The sequence below is a fragment of the Pinus tabuliformis genome, chromosome X (genome assembly GCF_031772625.1).
Source record: "Pinus tabuliformis cultivar Carrire ecotype Pingquan chromosome X, CPIR1, whole genome shotgun sequence".
Lineage (NCBI taxonomy): Eukaryota > Viridiplantae > Streptophyta > Pinopsida > Pinales > Pinaceae > Pinus > Pinus tabuliformis.
Genome location: NC_142308.1, coordinates 244,284,311 through 244,309,107, shown reverse-complemented (window position 1 = coordinate 244,309,107; position 24,797 = coordinate 244,284,311).

Sequence of the window (24,797 nt, the reverse complement as noted above, 5' to 3'; positions counted from 1 at the left end):
CTTGTTGTTGCAAGGGTACTTGAACAGTGCCCGGGAAATTACCAAACTGAATCTGGCCGTAGCCAGGCTAGATGTACTGCCCAGGTTGGAGGGTGTAAGGTTGATTAACCAATCCTTGAGAACCATATGGAACGTAAGGATTTTGGTATTGGACTTGAGCCCCATAGGGCTGCTGATACTGAACATTTCTCGATCCAGACGGACCACCAGGATTCTGAACCTGTTGGTACTGGACATTGCTTGATCTAACATGGTTAGCAGGGTTGTAAATAATACCAGATGAGGGTTGGTTTATACCAAGCATGTGAGCTTGTGAGCCGCTCACATTAGTGGCACTTGACACCATAGAGACATTCAGGTTCTGCCCCCCAGGCGGTGGCACAATTTGGCCACTGACTAACGGGATAGAAGAACTGGCAGAGACAATATTTGGAATTGTCGGCTGAGACTGACGTGTAATTGGGATCGATGATACAAGAGTGTTTGAGACAGTGGGTTGCATTGGGGCTGAAGTAACAAGTGGTTGGGAAGTCGTGTTTGTGACGAACGGACATGGCGTAGGCCTGACGCGTGATGCCCAAACAGAATTATGGTAGAGTGATGAGGCACTAGGTGTGCTTGAAACTAAGTGTCCCAAATACACATAGTCAGGTGGCAAACTGGTGAGAATACCTTCTAAATAAGGGAAACCCTCAGGAAGGAACTGCAACTGCAATTCTCCCCCCTTAATAGTGTGTGGAGTAGAAACTTCAGACTCATCTAGAGAAGTGACTGAAACATCACCTTCAGGTTCCATGTCTAAAAACAAATGACGACGAATGGCAAAACGTGTACCGGGGGATAGTTCCAGAGGAACACCCGGTTGGTCATATGGACTGTAAGGAAGCTGTAGTGATATCTCAACAATGTCAAACTGAGGGTTCAGAGGATAGATAACCAGTCCAAGCTGATCGTCAGTGGTCGATGAGTTCTCTGGAGTTCAAACGGGATTATCCAGGATTCCAGGCCAAGATCGGCAAATGACCCTCAATCGAAAGTAGGCGGATGACAAGATGACAATGTTTGGTGTTGGGCAGCAGATCCCCCCATAGCAGGTTTTTTGGGCTTGAAGCCCGAATTTTGGTCAAGTGTAATATAAAGACCTCGCGAAATGCGGGTGCGGAGCGTAAGAGTCTAGGATTGTCCACCCTAAGATAATGTAATTAAATGTAAAGTGTGTCAGCCTACCCATGGTCCATGGACCATGGGATTGTATAAATAGAGAAAGGCTCTAAGTGTAAAGTCAGTCTTAGTTTTTGACAAATAACAGATAGATGCGAAGGCATGGTTAGAAGATAGAAGTAAATCTGAAGTGTTTTGGTTATAGTGGTAGGTAGAGGCTCTGCAGCTAAGTGCGCAGAGGCCTAGTAGAATCCACAACTGTGTGCGCGGACCCCTGCAGTTGAGTGCACAAGGTGGAGTTGGGATTGTACTTGGATAGAGAATTAATAAAAGAGAAGTTGATTTTGAAATATTGTGTGTCTATGCTTCTGTTATATTTATGCATCTCTTTATAGTTTTATGATTGCACACACTTGTTATGAATGTTGAATGATTAATGAGAATATTGGGCCCACACAATTAAGTTAAGATCTATAATACTAGCACAGTAAGGATAAAGGATCTAGACATCGCCTCTTCGCACTCTCTACAGAGCTGTGCGAAAACAGTTGCACAAGTTGCGAAGGACAGACAGTTGCGTGGAACAACGCAAGCATGTAGGTTCTTGTTGAGCACTAGAGAAGGCATGTAATTACCACTTATTTTGTCATCCTTTCCTTAAATTCATAACTTCTTTACATTATGAAATAGGTATATGGTGAAAGATCATGATAAAGTTTAGAATATTTGTGTGCAACGTAAAATGACTAATAATTACGCTTTTCCTATGCAGAAAAAGAGGAAGACAGAAAATTGCCATTCCAAAGGAAACAACAAGATGAAATCAACTGTTGTCCCTTTGACAAGGAACCACATCCAAACGAGGCAATCCAGATTGGAGCGTACAAGCCAGGAAAAGGAAGAGGAGATACCAAATCGACACAAGAGAATGAGAACATCGCTACCTTAACAATTCTCTGGATCATTGATATCTCTGCTCAGCTGCTATAAGAAGGGACAACATTGCTAGCCCAAAGGGATAGACTATTGTTGTTTTTATTAAATTTGCTATTGTAATTGAAACTTTGATCATCAAATCTCTTTAAAAGAGTGATTACTGTAACTCTGTTTTGATTCTTAATATATAAACTCTGTTGCCATTCCATCTTTGATTCTGGAGTAATCATAAGCAGTGCGTCCCTGGAGGCTAAGGGCTCGGCCCTGGTGGATCACGTGCTTCCTATACCATTAATTCTCAATTCCAAGTCGTGTGTGGTTTGATTTCTTTCATCTTCTTTGTTCAGTAATTTTCTGTTCCTTATTATTTCATTTATTAGCTCTGTTATTTTTCGTTCCTATTTGAATAGTAAGGTAATTCTCTGCACAAGAATGTTATGCTTCTCGTTCTAAAGTTATATCATATTGTTGTTCCTTTAACGAACTGGTATTATTGTATAACATTGTTGTTCCTTACAGATTACCATTACTGTTCGATTACAGAGTAACAATGTTGTGTATTTATAAATTAGCATTATTGTCTATTTATCTACGGTTTACTCCCAAGTGTGATTGCTATTCATTGGGATTTCTGTTCCATCGTGATCACAATTGCTGTTTCTTCATAGCCGTGATTAATAATTGTTATGACGAAGCTCATATTACTGCTTCTTCAATAGAAAAGTGTTGTGTGTAATATTTGATTTGGTTTGTTGTGCATTTACTAATAAATTGATGTAGTTTTCTAAGTGAATGATTTAAGTCTTAGAGTGTTAAGTTTCTTTTGAAAGTAGATTTTATTCCAAGCATCAGTTTACTCTTGTATTTAAAGCACTATACTACTAGCATTACTCTGACAAATGACCGCCTCAAACTGAGTACACTCTTTAAGATAAAAAATCATGCCTAGATTGATAATTAATTCAAGGTAAATAGAGGTGAAAAAGACCCTTTTTACTGCTTGACATTTTGGTCCTGTTGCTGGGGAAGAGTGTAGCCATTTGTTTCTTTTCAGAGTAGTGTAAGTACCTGCTAGGAGAGAATTGGGTTTTAAAAATGTAAGGTAAGAACCTGTGTATGGAGCATGTAACAGCCTTGCTCCCTTGCCTGCTTTCCTGTAGATTTGTTGTTGTTTTGGGTAGAAACCAATATTTGATTTGTGTGCATGACTAAGCAGAAAAATCCTGAAAAGAATCCGAAACTACTAACCAAGCCTGATAAAGCTAAGGGGTCGGTGACCCTTGGCCGATCGACTTTTATAGATGAAATCCTTAAGAAAGAAGAATCTCAGCCTTCAGTAGGACCTAGAAAAGTTGCTTCTAGACAATCTACTAGTTCCCTTCAGGCCACAGGATCACCATTTGTAGCCTTTTCTGAGGTGCATAGCCAAACTGAGGAGCAAGATTTTTAAGAAATTGAGAATTCTGGTCCAAAATAATTGCAAGAAGGGAACCCTAGTAATATCTATGAGGGAAGAGGAGAAACAGGGGAAACTGAAGAGCCAAAATCTCCTCTTGGAATAATTCAGCCATTAAGCAGCCCAGATAAGGGAAGTGCTGTAAAGATCATCCAAAAAAAATAATCCCCCAAAAATTTAATTCAGCAAGGAATTCTCATTATCCCAGATCAAGGAAGTGCTGTTAAGGCCATTCCTGCTCCTTCTATCCAGCCTAGGAATACCCTCCTAGATATCCCAGAATGTTATTGTGTTAAGAAAGATTCTTCGGCGAAAATCACATGGAATATCATTTGTCGACGCGTTTCGAACCAACTAGTGTGGTTCATCGTCACGACAAGTTGAAGCAATAGATCCAGCTTAGCATGATAAATAGTTTGAGCAGAGACTCCAACGGCTAAATTAATGGCTAATTTTGACCTTAGGACCAGGTCAAATTCTTATTTACTATTTTTAAGGAAATCAGTTGAATTCGGTAAAAAGGATGGTTATAAAAAGGGAATCTGTTTATTTATTTAAATTAATATATATATATATATATATATATATATATATATATATATATATATATATATATATATATATATATATCTATATATATTTATATTTATATATATAAAAGTTAGGATTAAATGGTTGGTTTGATAGTATATTTATTTATTTATTTTATTCAATTTATAAAATAATTATTATTGGTATTCTACATATATATATAATGATTAAAATAATGGTCCTAAACATTATTATAAACTAATTATTAATTACTTTCTCAACCTATGATTAATTATATATATAGGCATGTATATATATATATATATATATATATATATATATATATATATATATATAATAATTATTAAATAATTTAAATAAGTAAATAAATTATCCTTTTAATTCTAACCATTAACCCTAACTTTCATCTTAATAACCGAATATTTTAACTTTAATCATAGAATATATATATTTATATATTTAACCTTAAAATTATTTTAACTAACTTCCATAAAAATAAACTAACCATTAAATTATTATTGAATAAAAAACTAGTCATCTTATTATTTTAATCATTATATATATATGTAGAATACCAATAATAATTATTTTATAAATTGAATAAAATAAATAAATAAATATACTATCAAACCAACCATTTAATCCTACCTTATATATATATATATATATATATATCTCTCTCTCTCTCTCTCTCTCTCTCTCTCTATATATATATATATATATATATATATATTAATTTAAATAAATAAACAGATTCCCTTTTTATAACCATCCTTTTTACCGAATTCAACTGATTTCCTTAAAAATAGTAAATAAGAATTTGACCTGGTCCTAAGGTCAAAATTAGCTATTAATTTAGCCGTTGGAGTCTCTACTCAAACTATTTATCATGCTAAGCTGGATCTGTTGCTTCAACTTGTCCTGACGATGAACCACACTAGTTGGTTCGAAACGCGTCGACAAATGATATTCCATGTGATTTTCGCCGAAGAATCTTTCTTAACTTGATATGGATCACAGAAGCTTAAACTCTGTTATTGTGTTATGGAACTAGCTCAAGAAAAGATATAAAAGATAGATCAACGCCTTAGAATTCAGCCTCTTCGAGGGGGCAACCTCCTTTACATTACATAAATGAACAATTCTTGGATGATACAAATGACAAAACCTCCTTTCTATATATAGGAGTCTAAGGAGTCACAATATAATCCAACCGACCTAACAATAATAATATAAAGCCACAAAAATAATAATAGAGGGATTCTATGGGGCACAGTAATAACAATATGGGGGCAATAGGGGCACAACAATATTAATAAGGGGTATAACCACAATAGTAATGGGGTAATCACTAGTATTATAGGGACCCAACATGCCCCTCTCCTTCAAAAAAGTGTTGTCCTCAACGCTTGAGTAGTTCTGGATACTTCTGCATAAAATTCTCATCCTCCCGTGTGGAATCTTCAGCGGATAAGTTCTTCCACTTGATAAGATACTTTGAAATTGATCGATTTCGTAGCTGTCGAGTTCTTGTTTCTGTGACTGCTTCCGGTTCCAATATAATTTTTCCTTCCTCATCAAGTTCTGGAAATATTGTTTGAACTGGGAGCTTGTCGCCTATAACCTTCTTTAAACATGAAACATGGAAAACTGGGTGCAATCGAGAAGCTGCAGGAAGCTCCAATTTGTATGCCATAGTACCAATCTTTTGCAACACCTTGTATAGACCATAATACTTTGGTGATAATTTATTATCCTTCTTAGCTTGCTTGATGGACATTTTCTTATATGGTTGTAGCCGTAGGAATACCCAATCACCTACATCAAAACTTCTTTCACTGCGATGTTGATCTGCCTGTTGTTTCATTCTATTCTGTGCCAACACGAGGTTATCCTTTAAGAGTTGGAGGACTTGTTGTTGATGTTCGATGTGATGTTCCATTGCCTGAACCTTAGAATTTTCTCTTAAATATGATGTTATGGATGGTGGTTGATACCCATAAAGTGCCATAAATGGGGTCATTTTTGTTGCTGTATGGAAGGAAGTGTTATACCACCATTCAGCCAAAGGCAACCATTTGACCCATTGTGTCTGTTTATCAGATACAAAGCAACGAAGATATCCTTCCAAACATTTGTTTACTATCTCAGTTTGCCCATCAGATTGAGGATGATAAGATGAGCTATGAGCTAACTGAGTACCAAGACAAGAAAATAATTCTGTCCAAAAATTTCCAGTGAAAATGGGATCTCTGTCACTTACAATAATCTTTGGGTTTCCATGTAGCTTTTGAATTGTTTCCATAAATGCAGTAGAAACTGTATTGGCTTTAAATGGATGTGATAATGCAAAAAAGTGTGCATACTTGGTAAGTCTGTCAACTACCACCATGATGACACTCTCTCCCTCAGACTTTGGTAAACTTGTGATAAAATCCATTGAAACCTCCTCCCAACGTTGGCTTGGAATGGATAAAGGTTGTAATAGACCCGGTGTCTTAATTGTTTCAACTTTATTTTGTTGGCAAACCAAACATTCCACCACAAACTTTTGAATATCTGATTTAAGGCCATCCCAAAAAAATTCCTTCTTAACCCTGTGGTAAGTTTTTAAAAATCCTGAGTGCCCTCCTAAGGGAGAAGTGTGCAATTCCATAAGAATCTTTTGTTTTAGCTGGGAATTCTTACAGAGGTATAAGCGATCTTTGTACCATAACGAATCATTTTGACAGCTAAATGTATCAGACATACTGGAATCTTGTTGTAACTTTCGAATAAGTGCCCACACTTCTTCGTCATTCTTCCATTCCTCCCTTGCTTCGTTTATCCAATCTGGTTGGATAATAGAAATGGCGCACAACAATGCTTCCACATCCTCATCCTTTCTTGAGAGTGCATCTGCCACCACATTTTGCTTCCCTTTTTTGTAGATGATTTCAAAGTCATAACCCAACATCTTTGTGACCCACTTTTGTTGCTCTTCAGAGGATAATCTTTGTTCTAAAAAGTATTTAAGGCTATCATGATCCGTTTTTACCTTGAAGTGTCTTCCCATTAGGTAGGGTCGCCATTTCTTAAGTGCATGGAGTATTGCCAACATTTCCTTCTCATAAATAGCTTTGTGTAAAAACTTTCCCTTGATTGGACGACTTTCAAAAGCAATGGGTCTTTCATCTTGCATTAAAACAACACCAATTCCATTTCCTGAAGCATCACATTCCACAATAAAGGTTTTTGTGAAGTCCGGTGTAGCTAAGACCGGTGCTTGGCACATTGCCTCTTTAAGATGTTCGAAGGCCTTTGTTGCTTCTGGGGTCCATGAAAATGCATCTTTCTTCAATAATGTTGTTAGAGGTGCTGCTATTCTCCCATAATTCTTAACAAACTTGCGATAATACCCTGTCAACCCGAGAAATCCTCGCAGATGCTTTATGGATGTGGGAATTTTCCATTCCTTAATGGCTTTAATTTTGCTAGGGTCTACCTTAACTCCTTCATGAGATACAATATGACCCAGATATTCCACCTCTTGGACTCCAAAGAAACATTTGGATCTTTTTGCATATAATTGTTTCTCCTCCAATAGTTGTAGCACCCTGTCAACATGTTCAACATGATCCTTCCAAGACTTGTTGTAGATTAGTATATCATCAAAAAATACTAACACAAATTTTCTAAGGAATGGTTTGAAAATTGAATTCATCAAACCTTGAAATGTTGAAGGTGCATTGGTAAGGCCAAAAGGCATGACCAAAAATTCATAATGACCCTCATGAGTTCTAAATGCTGTTTTTGGAATGTCTTCAATCTTCATTCTGATTTGATGATATCCCGAACGAAGATCCAACTTGGTGAAGTAAATTGATCCATGCAATTCATCCAGTAATTCATCAATGACAGGAATGGGAAACTTATCTTTAATAGTGAGCTTGTTGAGCTCCCTATAATCCGGACACATGCGCCATGATCCATCCTTCTTGTGCACCAATACTACTGGAGCAGAGAAAGAACTTTGACTTGGTTGAATTATACCAGCCTCTAGCATTTCTGCAACCATACGTTCAATTTCACTCTTTTGGGCATAAGGATATCTGTACGGCCTGATGTTTGGAGGAACACTTCCTGGAATCAGATGAATAGCATGATCATGATCACGAATAGGTGGGAGACCTTTGGGAGTCTCAAATACCTTGGAATGATTGTCCAAGACTTTTTGGAGATCTGGAGAAATAGATGATTCCAATGTGGAAACATCTAGCGAACATAATTGTGCAATTACACCTCTTTTTTCCTTTTTTAGAAGCTTTGTCATACCGTTAGAGCTGATTATCTTTCCCGGTTTCCCTGCAATACCCCTTAATTCAACTTCCTTTCCTTCCATAGAAAATTTCATGAAAAGTTCTTGAAAATTAAAAGCTATTGTACCCAAGGATTGTAGCCATTGGACTCCTAGTACAACATCAACACCTCCCATTGGAATGGAAAGCATTGGGCTAGTCAATACATATTCTCCCATGGATAGCTTGATATTATGGCACTTTCCAGAGCAATTTATTGTTCCTCCATTTGCAACCATCACTTGACACTCTGGTGCTGGATATAAGAAGCAATTCAATTCTTTTGCTACCTTACAATGAATAAAATTGTGGGTACTTCCTGAATCAATCAACACTATTACCTTTTTCTTCTTGATTTGTCCTTCTATCTTGATGGTTTGAGGAGTGGTAATTCCCGCCAATGCATTACAAGATATGGTCGGATTCATTTCTTTTTTATCTAGGCTTTGTTCCTGGAGTATATCCTCTTCTTTTGACCTTTCTTGCTCCTTTTCTTCTTCCTCTTCACAATCTATGTAGAATAATTTCTTCTCAGCACACTTATGACCTTTAGTGTATTTGCTATCACAACTGTAACAAAGCCCTTTTGCTCTTTTTTCTTCCAATTGTTGTGGTGTCAACCTTATAGGTTGTGGAAGACTAGCGGCAACAACACTTCCGTCTTTATAGTTGTGAGTGGTATGCTTCCTGGTTGCCATAATTTTGCTTTCCATTTTTCTTGCTAACCTGAATGCCTTCTCTAATGAATCAGGTTCCCAAAGGCGAACATCATGTTGGATATTATCCTTTAAAGACCCTATGAACACATCAATCCTATGCTCCTCTGGAATATCTTTTACCCTTATGTTCAATTTTTGGAACTCCTCAATGTGCTCCATTATTGAACCCTTTTGTTTGAGACTTATCAATTGGCTAAAAAAAGTGTTGCTTTTTGTATCCTCATAATGTGCTATCAATTCTTCCGTAAAAATTGCCCAAGTGATAAATTGTTTACGAGAGCAAAGCCATTGATACCATACAAACTGATTTGGTTCCAAATATAAAGTTGCCATACGTACCTTTTGTGTGTTTTGCACATTATTGAGATCGAAGAATTGCTCCATCTGTAATATCCATGTGGCGGGATCCTTGCCATCAAACTTCCCCATATCGATTTTTGGAATATGGTGAGTCTTCGATCCAACATTAGAGTCTATGGAATCATGATTAACATTTCTTTTGTTCTCATCATGAGTTTCCTTTAGTACCCTTTCACCCTTAGTGACCATTTCTTGTAGCAACTTATTCATATTTATCTTCAATTCTTCCATCTTATCATCCATGCCATCAATTTTAGCGTCCATGCCATTCACCTTAGCTTCCATGCCATCCATCTTAGCTTCTACGCCTTTCTTTAAACAATCCATCTTAGCTTCTACACCTTTCTTTAAACCATCCATCTTAGCTTCTACATCTTTCCTTAAACCATCCATCTTAGATTTTGTTGCTTTTTGTGCAAGTGACACTTGTTGCACTTGTTCTTGTAATTTTGATATATCATATAGCATTTCTTCTTCTTCTTCATGAGTCATGCTAGAGCTTTCAGGTTCCTTACTAGGTGTTTGCATTTTCTTTCCTCAGGGCATCAGTTACCGATAATAATTCTCTAATATGCCCTTTGAATTCCTTCAAAATAAATTTTCAAACCAAGCTTAAGCAAAAATTAAAGAAAATCTACACACCTTTTTTCACTTTGTAGGAGCTCAATATTGCCTCTGATGTATCTCTGTACTTTTAGATTATCTAGTTCTAAATTTGTGACTTGTAGTAGCTCTCTGTGTCCTCTTTCCAATGCCACAAGTCTGACCCAAATTGGATTCTCCAAGGAAGAGTTATGCAAAATCTCCCACAGTGACTTGATTATAGACTAGTTCAGTAGAGCGAACTTGTATGACGTTCCACGAGTCACTGTTTCGACCTTTGGATCTGAAAAACACCCACAAGAAACTACAGTCCATCCTATTTCTGTACCTTCTGAAGAAACTTCAATCCAATCCCCAGAGAGAAAGTTATGACGATTTTCCCCAGGTCACCTGTTTTGAATGTAATTTAGGAGTCTGCAAAAAGACCAACTTCCTCAGATCATATCTCCACACATATCGCACAAAAAACTCTGAAATTTGGACCCAAGGTTCAGCACGATTTCTTCTCAAATGGGTTTTTTTTGCGACTTCTGAAACGTCACAGAAAAAAAGTTATAGCGAAAATTCCACGATGACCTGTTTGGAGCAGCGAAACCCTAGAATCCAAAGCTCTGATACCAAATGTTATGGAACCAGCTCAAGAAAAGATATAAAAGATAGATCAACGCCTTAGAATTCCACCTCTTCGAGGGGGAAACCTCCTTTACATTACATAAATGAACAATTCTTGGATGATACAAATGACAAAACCTCCTTTCTATATATAGGAGTCTAAGGAGTCACAATATAATCCAGCCAACCTAACAATAATAATATAAAGCCACAAAAATAATAATAGAGGGATTCTATGGGGCACAGTAATAACAATATGGGAGCAATAGGGGCACAACAATATTAATAAGGGGTATAACTACAATAGTAATGGGGTAATCACTAGTATTATAGGGACCCAACATATTGACACATATTTGACCAAATGGCTCAGAACTAGCCAAACACCCAAACCTCCACACTGCAATATCCCATTGTAGATACTACAACTAATGCACCTATGAAGGCCATTCCACTCCAGCACATCCCTACATTTCATGGCCTAATATCAAAATATCCGGATGCATTTTTATTTGAATTCGATGTGCCGTGCAGAGGATATGACTATACCACTGATCCCCAAAAGTTGAAATTATTTCCCTCTACATTGAAAGGGGCTGCTTTGTGATGGTTTATGGGGTTGGGTGGAGGTGTTATAAATAACTGGGATCAAATGAAAAGTTCTTTCCTAAAGAAATATCAGGATTATTGTAGGTCTAGAGAGTTAAAAGATGAAATATTTCAGATGTTAGCTAGACCTAATGAGACATTAGAAGAATATGTTGAACATTTTTAGTATAATCTTCAAAGATCTCCTTATGCATCATTAGCCTTACCTGATAATGTATTAAAAACAAAATTAATTAAAGGTATGAAGGAACAATGGATTGAGACACTGAATATTATGGGAAAAGGAGATATATATCAAGAAGATTTTGCTAACATCATTGATTTATGTATTAGGAGCTCACGAGGAAGCACAAGGCTAAAACCAGCAGAACATGACAGGTTTACAAGGGACAACAAGATCTCTGCAGAAGGAGTAACTCGCGTAGAAATTGGAAATTTATTAGAAAATTTCAAAACTGACATATTGGGGACTCTGACAACGCAACTTGATATTATGCAAGCCAAGCAAAAACAAGCAGAGGCAGAGAAAAATCTGGCAATCTTCTGTCCTAGATGCAGAAAGAAACACAACCACAAAGAGTGCCCATTAGATGTGATTCATGTTTGCACCATTTGTACAAAAGACCACTCTATAGAAAGCTGTCCCTCGCTTCCTGGTTTGAAAGCGGTATACAAAGAAGCGAAAGAAGAACCAGAACCAGTATACCTACTTAATCAGCGCCGTCAATGGCAGCAATGACAATTAGGTATGTTCCCCGATCTAGCTTCTCCTTTTCAGCCTCCGCAATATCATGCTCAGCAATATAATACAATGTGGCAAAATCAACCCCCCTTCCCAAATTGGTCACAACAACCATTTCCTTCATCTTCTCCATGGCCGAACCAAACAAGCCAATCTAATTGGCCAAATTTTCCCTATACCCCACCATATTGGCAAAACAATGCATATCCAACACAATGGTCCCCTCCTACTTCGCAGAGTCAAGCCTGGAAGACAAACTGGAAAATACCGATGAATCAGCCAGTAGAAACCATTCCACTCCCTCAACCTACACTGCTAGCATTACAATAAAACCCCCAGTCCAATTTAAGACCGCAACTCCCAACCCAACCCAACCCAAACCCAAATAAAAGACCGGTCCAATCTGTTCAAATAATTGAGACACCAGAGCTAGAAACCAATCTAAGGGAGTGCAATGACCTTCAATTAAGGTCTGGGCGTATTGTAGAAACCGAGGGAGATAAACTGTTCAAGTTGAAAATCAGTTACCTGTAGAACAACCATCACAAGAAGAAGATGTGATCAGACAACAAACTCATAATCAAACAACCACATCTTCTCCCCCATTCCCAGAATGATTAATCATATCGTGCCCTATAAAACATCCTAACTTTGATATTCTGGGAGAACTAAAAAATCTGTACATAAAAATCCCACTCCTCCAAGCTCTCCAAGATATCCCAATATATGCAAAAACCATTAAAGAACTCTGTATAAAAAAACCGAGGAGAATAACAAATAACCCAACAGTCCAAGTAGTCGGCACCCTATCTGATCTATTATCAGGGAGAGAAGCACCTCTCAAATATGAAGACCCAGGAAATCCAATAGTGATAGCGCAAATCAATGGAAAAACCATTTCAAATGCCTTAGTTGATTTGGGGGCAACAATTAATATTTTAACAACCGCCACTTGTCAAAAACTAGGCATTACATTAGTAGGACCAACCTCCACTTTATTAGAACTGGTTGACTAATCAGTGGTCAGGCTAGAAGGTACACTACATGATGTCATGGTATCTGTTGATTCCTGGGAATATCCTGCCGACTTTCTGATAATAAACCCCAAAAATCGACTTGATGGACGTCTGTTAATTTTAGGCAGACCTTGGCTTGCAACCACTGATGCTTACATTGGCTACCGACAAGGTAGTATGACCATAACTAGAGGGAGTAACATCAAGAATCTAGCCCTATACCCTCCCGCCTAGCCAAGTGTGACGATAATAAAAACTAATAAACATCCTGTATCATACCTCACCGAAAACATTATCTCCCCATTAACCATAGAAGATGCCCTCGATTTGAAATATCAAACAGAGGATGATGTTATTAACAAATTTATTAACCAAGATAAATACAGATCCCACATACAATGTCACATGATAGAGGCAACATTTGATAATGAATTAGAAGATGATTCTCTCAAAGACACTCATGATCAAATAATACCTACTACCTCTGTTTCAAATAGCAAAACTGTAGAGATTGAGCTAGGAAAAACTTTAAACATTAATAGTAACTTGACTCCCGAACAAGACGAGAAGCTGATCGAACTACTGAGAAAATACAAGGAAGCATTTGCATGGGATTATCTGGACATGAAGGGAATTGATCCCCAGTTATGTACACACCACATTTACATAGAAAAGGATGCAAGACCTGTTCGCCAACCCCAAAGAAGACTTAACCCTCATCTAAAAGACATTGTGAAAGCCGAATTACAAAAACTTTTAGATGTAAACTTTATTTATCCTATCTCTGATAGCAAAAGGGTCTCTTCGCTTGTAGTGGTGCCAAAGAAGAATGGAAAGTGGAGGATTTGTGTAGATTATAGAGAATTAAACAAAGCCACCCAAAAAGACCACTTTCCTCTTCCATTCATTGACCATGTATTATACACATTAGCAGGAAAGAAATTCTTTTCTTTCTTGGATGGCTTCAGTGGATACAACCAGATTCAGATTGCCCCTGAAGACCAAGACAAAACTACTTTTACTTGTCCTTGGGGAACATTTTCCTACAGAGTCCTACCTTTGGCCTATGCAATGCCCCTACCACATTTCAAAGGGGCATTCTCAGCATCTTTTCAGATTTAATAAATGAAGGGCTCGAAGTATACATGGATGATTTCACACCATACAGAGATGATTACGACCCAGCACAAGACACATTGGAAAATGTGCTGCAATGATGTATTACCACCAGGCTCTGCTTGAGCCATGAAAAGTGCTATATGATGATGACGAAAGGACTCATCCTAGGTCATTATATCTTAGCAGTTGGAATACAGGTAGATCCGGCCAAAATTCAAATAATTTTGTTGATACCTACTCCTACCACACAGACACAAGTACGCAGTTTTCTTGGATTTTTTGGTTATTATAGGAGATTTATAGAACATTTTTCTCACATTGTTGCACCTCTATACGCACTGGCAGGAAATGTTGACTTTGTTTGGAATCTTGGATAGATAAATGTGACCGTGCTTTTGAGGATCTAAAAAATCCTGTGTCAACAACCCCAACTCAGAGGTCCAAATTGGGACCTGCCATTTCAAATTTCATCAGATGCTTCAGACACAACTATTGGAGCAGTCCTTGGGCAGGAAGAAGACAAAAAACCATATGCAATTTATTATATTAGCAAGAATTTGTCTCCTGCTGAGTTGAACTATACCGTTACTAAAAAAGAATTTTTAGCTGTAATACATGCTGTAAATAAATTTAGGCATTATATCACTGGATATCCTGTTGTTTTATATACAGATCACTCTGCCATAAAATATTTAGCAAATAAACCAATCACAAATGGTAGAGTAACCAGATGGTTGATTTTATTGTAGGAATTCGACATCACAATAAAAGACCGACCTGGAAAAGAAAATCCTGTAGCTGACTTTCTCTCACGAATGCCAAAACCAGTGGACGCAGCAGCAGTCGAAGATCAATTTCCAGATGAAAATTTGTTCGCTGTTACTGTCAAAACACCCTAGTATGTTGATGTTGTGAATTATTTAACAGTAGGCAAATTACCAAAACATCTGACTCCCAATGAACGAAAGTAGATTGTCCAATGTAGTACCTGATTTTCTTGGATTGGGGGCTACTTATTTCATACAGGAGCAGATATGCATATCAGAAGATGAGTCCGTGAAGATGAAATTTTTGACATTTTGAAAGCCTGTCACGACGAATAGTGTGGCGGACATTTTGTAGATTGAAGAACTGGTCACAAATTTCTGCAAACAGGGTATTACTGGCCAACAATATTCAAAGATGCAAAGAAATTTGTTCAAGCCTGTGGCAGTTGCCAAAGAGTGGGATGCCCTAGACAGCTAGACTAAATGCCTTTAAACCCACAACTAGTTATTGAACCATTTGAGCACTGGGCACTCGATTTTGTTGGTCTGATCAATCCATCATCAAACCAGAAAACATATAATTTGGTAGCAACAGAATATGTCACCAAAGGGGTTGAAGCAAAGGCATTGCCAAGAGCTACAGAGGATTCCGTCATTCAGTTCTTGTTCCACATATTTGTGTGATATGGCCTCCCAAGAGACATAATCACGGACGGAGGACCACATTTTTCTGGTAATAAAATTGCTGCAACACTAAAAAACTATCATATTCAGCATAAAATTACCTCTCCATACCACCCACAGGCGAATGGCCAAGTAGAAAACACGAATAAAGTAATAGAAGCAATACTGAAAAAAACCATTGTGTCACACAGATGTGATTGGGCTACAAGACTGTCGAAAGCCTTGTGGGCATACAGAACAACATGGAGAAGAACTACTAGTTATTCACCATATCAGCTAGTATTTGGAAAGGAACCTATTTTTCCAATAGAATTCGAAATACAAACCTTAAGAACAACACAAGAAGTCGGTCTAGATTTAAATGAGGCCCAGATTAATAAACTACAACAAATCAACGAGCTGGATGAAATCAGGCTCTCTGCTCTTCAACATACTGCATTAATCCAACAATAGAGAGCCAAATGGCACGACGCCCTCATAAAAAGAAAGTCTTTCGCGAAGGAGATTGGGTGCTCCTATACGATTCGAGGTTTCAGGAATTTCTGGGGAAACTTCAGATTCGCTAGCTGGGACCATACAAAATCCAGAAGGTACATGATAATGGCACCATTACTTTAACCACCATCAATGGATCTGGACATACCTTTAAGGCAAACGACCACTGAGTTCGATTGTACCGCAAACCACTTACTCGGGAATCCTTCTACCAGCAACTCCGGCAAGACTCCGACATGCAGATTCTGGTTGAGGAAAAGAACTCTTCCTCACCTTTGGTTCATTAAGTGATTTGATTGCTTTTAAATTTTGTACATAATTCTTTTGTTTTGTTTGTATAAACTATTTTCTATACAAATTCTGCATTTCTGCAACTTTTTCATTTTTGCTGTTCCTATCGGATGGAACAACATTTTCACCATTCTGCTGTTCCTTTTCGAAGGAATAGCACTTCTACATTCTGTTGTTCCTTTCCAAAGGAACAACATTTTCACCATTTTCTGTTCCTTTCCGAAGGAACAACATTTTTGCATTCTGTTGTTCCTTTCCTAAGGAACATAATTTCTGCCGTTTTGCTGTTCCTTTCCGAAGGAATAACACTTTCACGTTTTGTTGTTCCTTTTTGAAGGAACAACACTTCCACCCTTTTAATTTTCCTTTTCAAAGGAACAAAACTTTTACATTTTGTTGTTCCTTTCCGAAGGAACAACACTTCTACATTTTTGTTGTTCCTTTCCGAAGGAACAACACTTTTGTTTCCTGCTATTCCTTTCCAAAGGAACAAAAGTTTCATTTTCTGCTGTTCCTTTCTAAAGGAACAACACTTTCATTTTCTACTGATTCCTTTCCGAAGGAACAACACTTTCATTTTCTGCTGTTCTTTTCTAAAGGAACAGAACTTTCATTTTCTGTTGTTCCTTTCCGAAGGAATAACACTTTCATTTTCTGTTGTTCCTTTCCGAAGGAACAACATTTCCATTTTTTTGCTGTTCTTTTCCGAAGGAACAACACTTTCATTTTTCTACTATTCCTTTTCGAAGGAACAAACTTTTCGCATTTTTTTCTTTTTGCGCTTGTTTTCTTTAAGGGACAGCTGCTGTTCCTTTCAATGAACAACAATTTCGAGCATATTTTTCCTTTTGTTTGTGCTTTTTTGTACAGTAGTTGTTCTATCTTGAGAACAACATTTTTAGAGTGCATTTTTTCTTTGTGTGTTTTACCATTTAGATCATTTTTGTGAGTCATGCTCATTTAAAGCACATCTATACATTTATGCAACAAATACAAAAACTAGAGGATACTGAAATCAACAAATTACATAAAAACTGTTATCTTTAGAAGAAATTGCTTTGAACTGATAAGAGAAAAGAGGAAATGACACAACTATTGATCACCTTGCTGTTATTATTCTACTAATATAGATATGATTGATTATTTTTATCATGATGGTTCCTCCTAAATCCCCATAATTCTCTTTGATCATTATTGTTGAATAATAATATGGGCACATTTTTCTATTGAGATGTTAAGACTTCTTCCACCATCCCTACTCTTAAGGAGTGTTGAACCACCCTCTGTATATAAATAGGAAAAGTGCTATATAAAAGAAAAAAGAAGAAAAAATGTTTATATGATTGCTAACATGGTTTGTCAGATGAAGGATAGGGGGTCTCATCAAGAGCCAGCCTACCATGATCATAAGGAAGAAAGTGAAGTGGCATTCCCACTATGGCCACCACACCAGGGATATGATCCAAGAGGCACATCAGAAAAAATAAAAAGTCCTTGGAACAGGAGGTCTCATCATGAGCCAGCCTATCCACCTTTCAATCCTTCCTGGTGAATGGCATTATGATTTATCTGGTTACCAAGCCAGCATAATGGCCTCCATTATGACATTTTATAGCACTTTCCTAGGCATACACAAAGGATTATGGTTCCAAGGGTGAAATAAATGACTCTGTAAAGGTTATGGACACTTGTGGGCAACAGAGATCTGTTGATGGTATTGATGTCATATTTCTTATACACCAATAGCAATTATCAAACCCTTCTTCTTATATCTTTATAAATGGTTCCAATGAGATTATGTATATAACCCTTTTGAACTTTTGATACATGATAATATATTACAAATCAATTATGATGGTAAAAGTCGATAATGTTTGCATCAGACCTTTTATGCACGTCAGCTGTCCTATCCTCCAATTCTCGCATCATATCACAGAATTTCCTTATTTATTAAGCGATTCTATTATACGCCTCGATTTCAACAATCTCTTCCTCATTGTAAACATAGCATTTCTGTATACGCTGTTCCTTTATGACTCTGTACTATGGCAGTTCATCACGCTGCTCCTTCATTTGATGGCCAAGGATGGCCTATCACATTACAGGGGGGCGCAGGTGATCCCCATAATTCGTTGGCATACGTGTTAGCTTATCATTTGGAGAATTATGAATTGAGAATAGCAAAGCTTAACAATATTTTTTTCCCAATATGCATGGCTTGCTATTCTGAAGCTATTTCCATGTTTTTCTCTGCAAAAATTAGCAGTAAGTTCGAAATTCGAATAACTAGTTGTTCTATCATCTTCTCTATGTTTGCTAGCAGTGAGATAAAAATTTGAACAACCTGTTGTTCCATTGTCGTCTCTGTGTTTTTTTTACAGTGCACTAAGCATGGGAGGAAGATCAATTCGTAGTGAGCCATAGGTGTTGATGGTCTCTGATGCTACACGAGAGATATTAGCGAGGGTAGGATGGATAGTTTATCTTAACCATATACAACAATCCAATGAGAGGGTGGCAATTGAGTTTTTGTAGAAGTTGTAAGAAAATTACTCCATGGTAAGAGGGAGACAGATAGCAATCGCTGATGACATAATTGCAGAAGTTTCGGGACTACCAGCCACTGGACCTATGTGGACTCTGAAAAAGGTGAGGTTGCGAGATGCCATGAAAATCTTCCAGGATGAAGGGCAGAACCTGACTGTAAAAGGGAAGGGAGTTTTACCGACAGCCTTGGGAGAGCAGCGGGTAGAATTGGTGAAAATTATCCAGATCTACATCACTTGTGACAGTAGGAAAGACGTGGTAAGATCACGCCATCTTAAACTTTTAGCTATGTTAAAGCAAAAATGTGCTGTGAATTTGCCTGCGTTTTTGAATTGTTTATTACATGATGTTACTTGAATCATGAAGAAATCTCGCCATGTAGAATCACTAGTAAGCCACCATGGGTTAATACGACTAATAGTCAGCTATAGTCTTGCTCAACAATGAAGTAGTTGGGAAGAACTGATTTTCACGATAGACGAGGGACTAGCTTTGCTAGCCCCAAAATGAAAATATGTTGCCAGTACATTGACCAGACCACTGAAATGAAGAAAATCTATTAGATTGGCAAGGATCAGAGGAATGTTGGGAAATTCCCAGGGGAACATTAGTCAACCGATGGAAATACACAATTCGGGAGACGAGAAACCCACACAATTGGAAGGTGGGGAGGATGAAGAGGAATTGGAAGAAAGTAATGAAGGAGAACTGGAGGAGGAGGCTAAACAATCCAATCAGGAAGAAGAAGAGGAAACATAGCAACATAGTGGAAGTCCACTGCAAAACTTGTTGCAAGAAGATGACTTGGCCCAGATTCTAGCCAATATGGGTGAATATGTCTAACCTCGTAGCCCACTTAACCCCCACACCGAAGAAGGACCACATGAGCACTCTGCTCATGATAAAAGCACATACAAGGAACTGTGTGATGAGGAAGAAGGACCGCAGGAGCACTCTATTCATGATAGAAATGCTTCCGAAGAACTTTACGAAAAAGAAGAAGAAGAAGAAGAGGATCACTTTGCCCATAATGAGAGTGTATCTAGAGAGAAGAGTGACGAGAATAAAGAAGAGGAACAATCTGTTCCTAGTCAGAATACACCAGAAGAATTCCACGATGAAGAAGGGGTAGAAGAAGAAGTTACCCAAGAAACAACAGAGCAAGCTAGAGTTTCTACCCCTGAAAAACCCGATGAGCAGAACACTGAAGAGGCACCCCAAGAAGAAAATAAGGAAATTGGCCAAGGCGAAGGTATAATACTTGAGGTACAAAGCCTAGGCCTGAGCAAACGAACGGTTGTTCCTTCCAAGAAAATAGAGGAAATTAAAAGATTACGAAAGGAATAGCAGAGACTTCTTAACGTGATCAAGCAACTTCGACAACAAATAAGGGTTTTGAAAATGGGGAAGAAATCAAAAGAAACCTCTGTGGTAAAGCATGCAACTGCCTAGGCAAAACCCCTTAAGAAAAAGATCAAGAGGACTCAAGTCCAACCTATCATTTGGAACCGAAAGGAACAACATCTGGCTGTTGCCCATGTCAAAGTACAAACAGATAACGTATCGGACCGTGATAAGGAAATCCAAACAGAAGTATCATCCTCTAGTGAGAAGGAAACTCAGACCATAAAGATGAGATGTTGTGATAAGACGATCTAAGTAGATCTCCTGCCTACAACTATTATGTTGGATAATGACCCAAGGACAGTAACTCTGCGTAAAGATTTGGCACAAGCCTAGAAAACAGTAGAGAAACTTACAGAGTATACTGTCCCCCGAGAAAAATACAAGAAATTACAACAGCAGCTGAAGAACATTAACGCATCAGAAAGCCAGGGCTTTGAAGGATGGTGAAAGGCAGAAGAAAGAGTCAAAAAGGTAACCCATAAACTAGACATAGTCATCAAACAAATGGATAGCTTATGCTCTCTGTATACTGACGTGATAGCATGTAGGGCACCTGCTAGAAACTATGCTTTGTTTTTAATGGAAAGATATTTACAATTGAAAATTAAAGCTGTTAAAGTAGGAGTACCTATAGAAATAAAAACCATTGATGACTTCATAAACTGTTGTAAGCATTACGGGGTGAAAGTTCAAAGACTGTTATGTGAATTTTAATTGCACAATCTTGTATTAGATGGAGAAATAGAGCAGAATCCTAGCCCTTTTGTGGGTGATGTCCAATTGCAGGCATTTATTTCTTTTGGTGTCAATCAAATAAAGTGGCTTAAAGCCTACAATGTCTTTCAAAGACAAGAGAATTGATTAGATTTATGGGTGAGGGTTGAACCTAGAGACCCACTGCAGTGATGGAATAAACATAGGAGCCTAATGAGACTTAGGGAGTGATCAAAGCATTGGGACCTATTCACACAACAATCATCAGCCAAGGGGTATGATACTTCCCTGCCATCAAAGACCTTGCCATAGCAGCAACCAAATTCTGATATCAGACTTCTAATCGGAATATCCAAAATAGGGAACCATTCAATTATGAGAACTTTAAGCTAGCCGCTAACCGCTTGGCTATCTATGGTAACCTCATTTTGAGAGAAGGCCCGTCTTGGTTAGGCTGTAGGTTCCGAAGTCTGGTCATTTGGCACCCTACACTAGGATATCAAGCCTTATATGAAATGCTTGAAGGTCAGACAGGACATATTTTTGAATACCTAGCTAGGCATCATGGCTGTAGACCACCTCATGAGATCCCTTCTCTTCCTATTCCCTAACTTCCTTGCATGTCAATTACAATTTTTTCATGAGGGCATGAAAAAGGGTAAGCAGGGAGGTGTGTTGAGCACTAGAGAAGGTATGTAATTACCACTTATTTTGTCATCCTTTCCTTAAATTCATAACTTCTTTACATTATGAAATAGGTATATGGTGAAAGATTATGATAAAGTTTAGAAGATTTGTGTGCAACATAAAATGACTAATAATTACCCTTTTCCTATGCAGAAAAAGAGGAAAATGGAAAATCACCATTCCAAAGGAAATGACAAGACGAAATCAACTGCTGTCCCTTTGACAGGGAACCGCATCCAAACGAGGCAATCCAAATTGGAGCGTACAAGCCAGGAAAAGGAAGAGGAGATACCAAATCGGTGCAAGAGAACGAGAAGATAACTGAGAGCCAATCATATGGCAAATCCCTCAGGATCCTTTGATCCTGATGGATCTCTACCTTAACAATTCCTTGGATCATTGATATCTCCGCTCGGCTACTATAAGAAGCGACAACATTGCTAGCCCAAGGGGTGCACTGTTGTTGTTTTTATGAAATTCGCTATTGTAACTGAAACTTTGATCATCGACTCTCTTTAAAAAAGCGATTACTGTAACTCTGTTTTGATGCTTAATATATAAACTCTGTTGCCATTCCATCTTTGATTCTGGAGTAATCATAAGTAGTGCATCCCTGGAGGCTAAGGGCCCGGCCCTGGTGGATCACTTGCTTCCTGTACCATTAATTCTCGATTCCAAGTCGTGTGTGGTTTGATTTCTTTTATCTGCTTTGTTTAGTAATTTTTTGTTCCTTATTATTTCATGTATTAGCTCTATTATATTTCATTCCTATTTGAATAGTAAGGTTATTCTCTACACAGGAATGTTATGCTACTCATTCTAAAGTTATATCGTATTGTTGTTCCTTTAACAAACTGATATTATTGTATAACATTGTTGTTCCTTACAGATTACCGTTACTGTTCGATTACAGAGTAACAGTGCTGTGTATTTATAAATCGGTATTATTGTCTATTTATCTATAGTTTACTCCCAAGTGTGATTGTTGTTCATTGGGACTGCTGTTCCACTGTGATCGCAATTGTTGTTTCTTCACAATCGTGATTAATAATTGTTATGCCGAAACTTAGACTACTGTTTATTCAACAGAAAAGCGTTGTGTGTAATATTCGATTTGGTTTACTGTGCATTTACATTTGATTCAGGTTGTTGTTCAATATTTCATAGCTTCCTTTAGTTTGTTGTCCCATTTCCGTTTGCTCTTCAAATCATTTCTGAGTGAAGATTGCAATTACTGCTTCACTTTCGTAGGGTAAAGCTTCACTATTAAATCAAGTTAAATAGATTAGTCGTTGTTCCATTTCCTATTATTTGAATTGACATTGCTTTGATGTGCACAAAACGATCTGAAACTGTAGTGAACATTGACAATTGTTGTCCAGTTCACAGGTTGATGATATTTTCCTTAAATTGCTTCTCAATTACATCAATTTACAAAGGGAGGAGTTATTATTACTGCACCCTTGACAGATAAATTTCTATAGTTTTCTAAGTGAATGATTTAAGTCTCAAAGTGTTAAGTTTCTTTTTGAAAGTAGATTTTATTCCAGGCATCAGTTTACTCTTGTATTTAAAGCACTATACTACTAGCATTACTCTGACAAATGACTGCCTCAAACTAAGTACACTCTTTGAGATAACAAATCATACATGGATTGATAACTATTGTAGAGTAAATAGAGGTGAAAAAGACCCTTTTTACTGCTCGACAGTTTTGTTCGTGAACTTCCTATATTTCATCAAGACATCCCTATGGTGCGAAAACCTAGTTCCAGCACCCTCCCATACTACCTCGGGTGAGACCTCAGTCTGCGCACCGCAGACTATTGCCGAAAAGGCCGGTAGTTTTGGGATTTGTTTGGCTAAATCACTTCTGAACCTAGGTCGGGCCCCAAAAAGCCAACAGATGGTTCCGTTGCCAAGATCAGGATCTGCCTAAGTGATGTTTGATATCGTGCCACTGGAACCCAACAAAAAAGGAAATTGAAGAGTGGTTGGACAAGAATATTCATGAGTTCGTGACACAGGAAAATAAAACTCTGTAAGTATTTGAGAAAAGGTAGCTGGATCACTATGTGTATATGAAAATCCACAAGATCTTCTTCCTTTCCTTTCCTTCTAAACTATATGAGTGGATCGCGAGGTTAGTCAACAGCCAGGGAAGGTATAAGCTCAACCAACCAATAGTGTGGACTCCGGAATTAGTGTGTAGACTAGAGGCATCAGACGATAAGATCGTGCGAGCTATGGACCATTGGATCGACTAGATAATAACAAGATTTATCACTAAGTTTGCGATAGACTCGATTGTGAGCTACAATGAAGCAGAACGACGTTTTCTCACGGGACCGCGAGGTAAGTACATTAAATATTTGAATACCTGGATTAAGACGTTGTTATGTGAAAAGTGGGTTATGCGAATACATTAATGTTTGGAATGACGCAGAGTGGAAAGATCTATAAAGGTAGCGGGGAAGTAGGAAACAGTCCCTTAATTTCACCTTCGTGAGAGAGCGAGGAAGAGCTCACTTGGGTCTCTTCGAGAAGTGTAGTTAGTTTGATAAGGAAGCACAGTCTGCAGCTACCACCTCCACCCATGCCACCACCCGCTTCACCTCCTTCACCTCCATCTCCATCCACTCCACCTCCACCAACCCCGCAGTTTAGCATGGTGAGTGCGATAAAGCTACCCATATTTAGAGGAGTAGGGAATGAGGATCCGAACTAGTACTAGTTCGTGGTAAGAGTGGTGTGGGAAGTGAAAAGGGTCAAATAAAAACATTAAGAAGGCTACATTGGTGAGCATGTTGCAGGATCACGCGTTTAGATGGTATATCAAGCACTCTAATGACCACCCAAATGTAGGAATAGCAGAGATCCAGAATGTGTTGAACAAAAAATTTAGCTGGCCGAAATCAGAGATACAGTCAATCATTGGGTTCAAAGAGATCGTGATGCTTCCAGGCGAGACCCCCTAGGATTT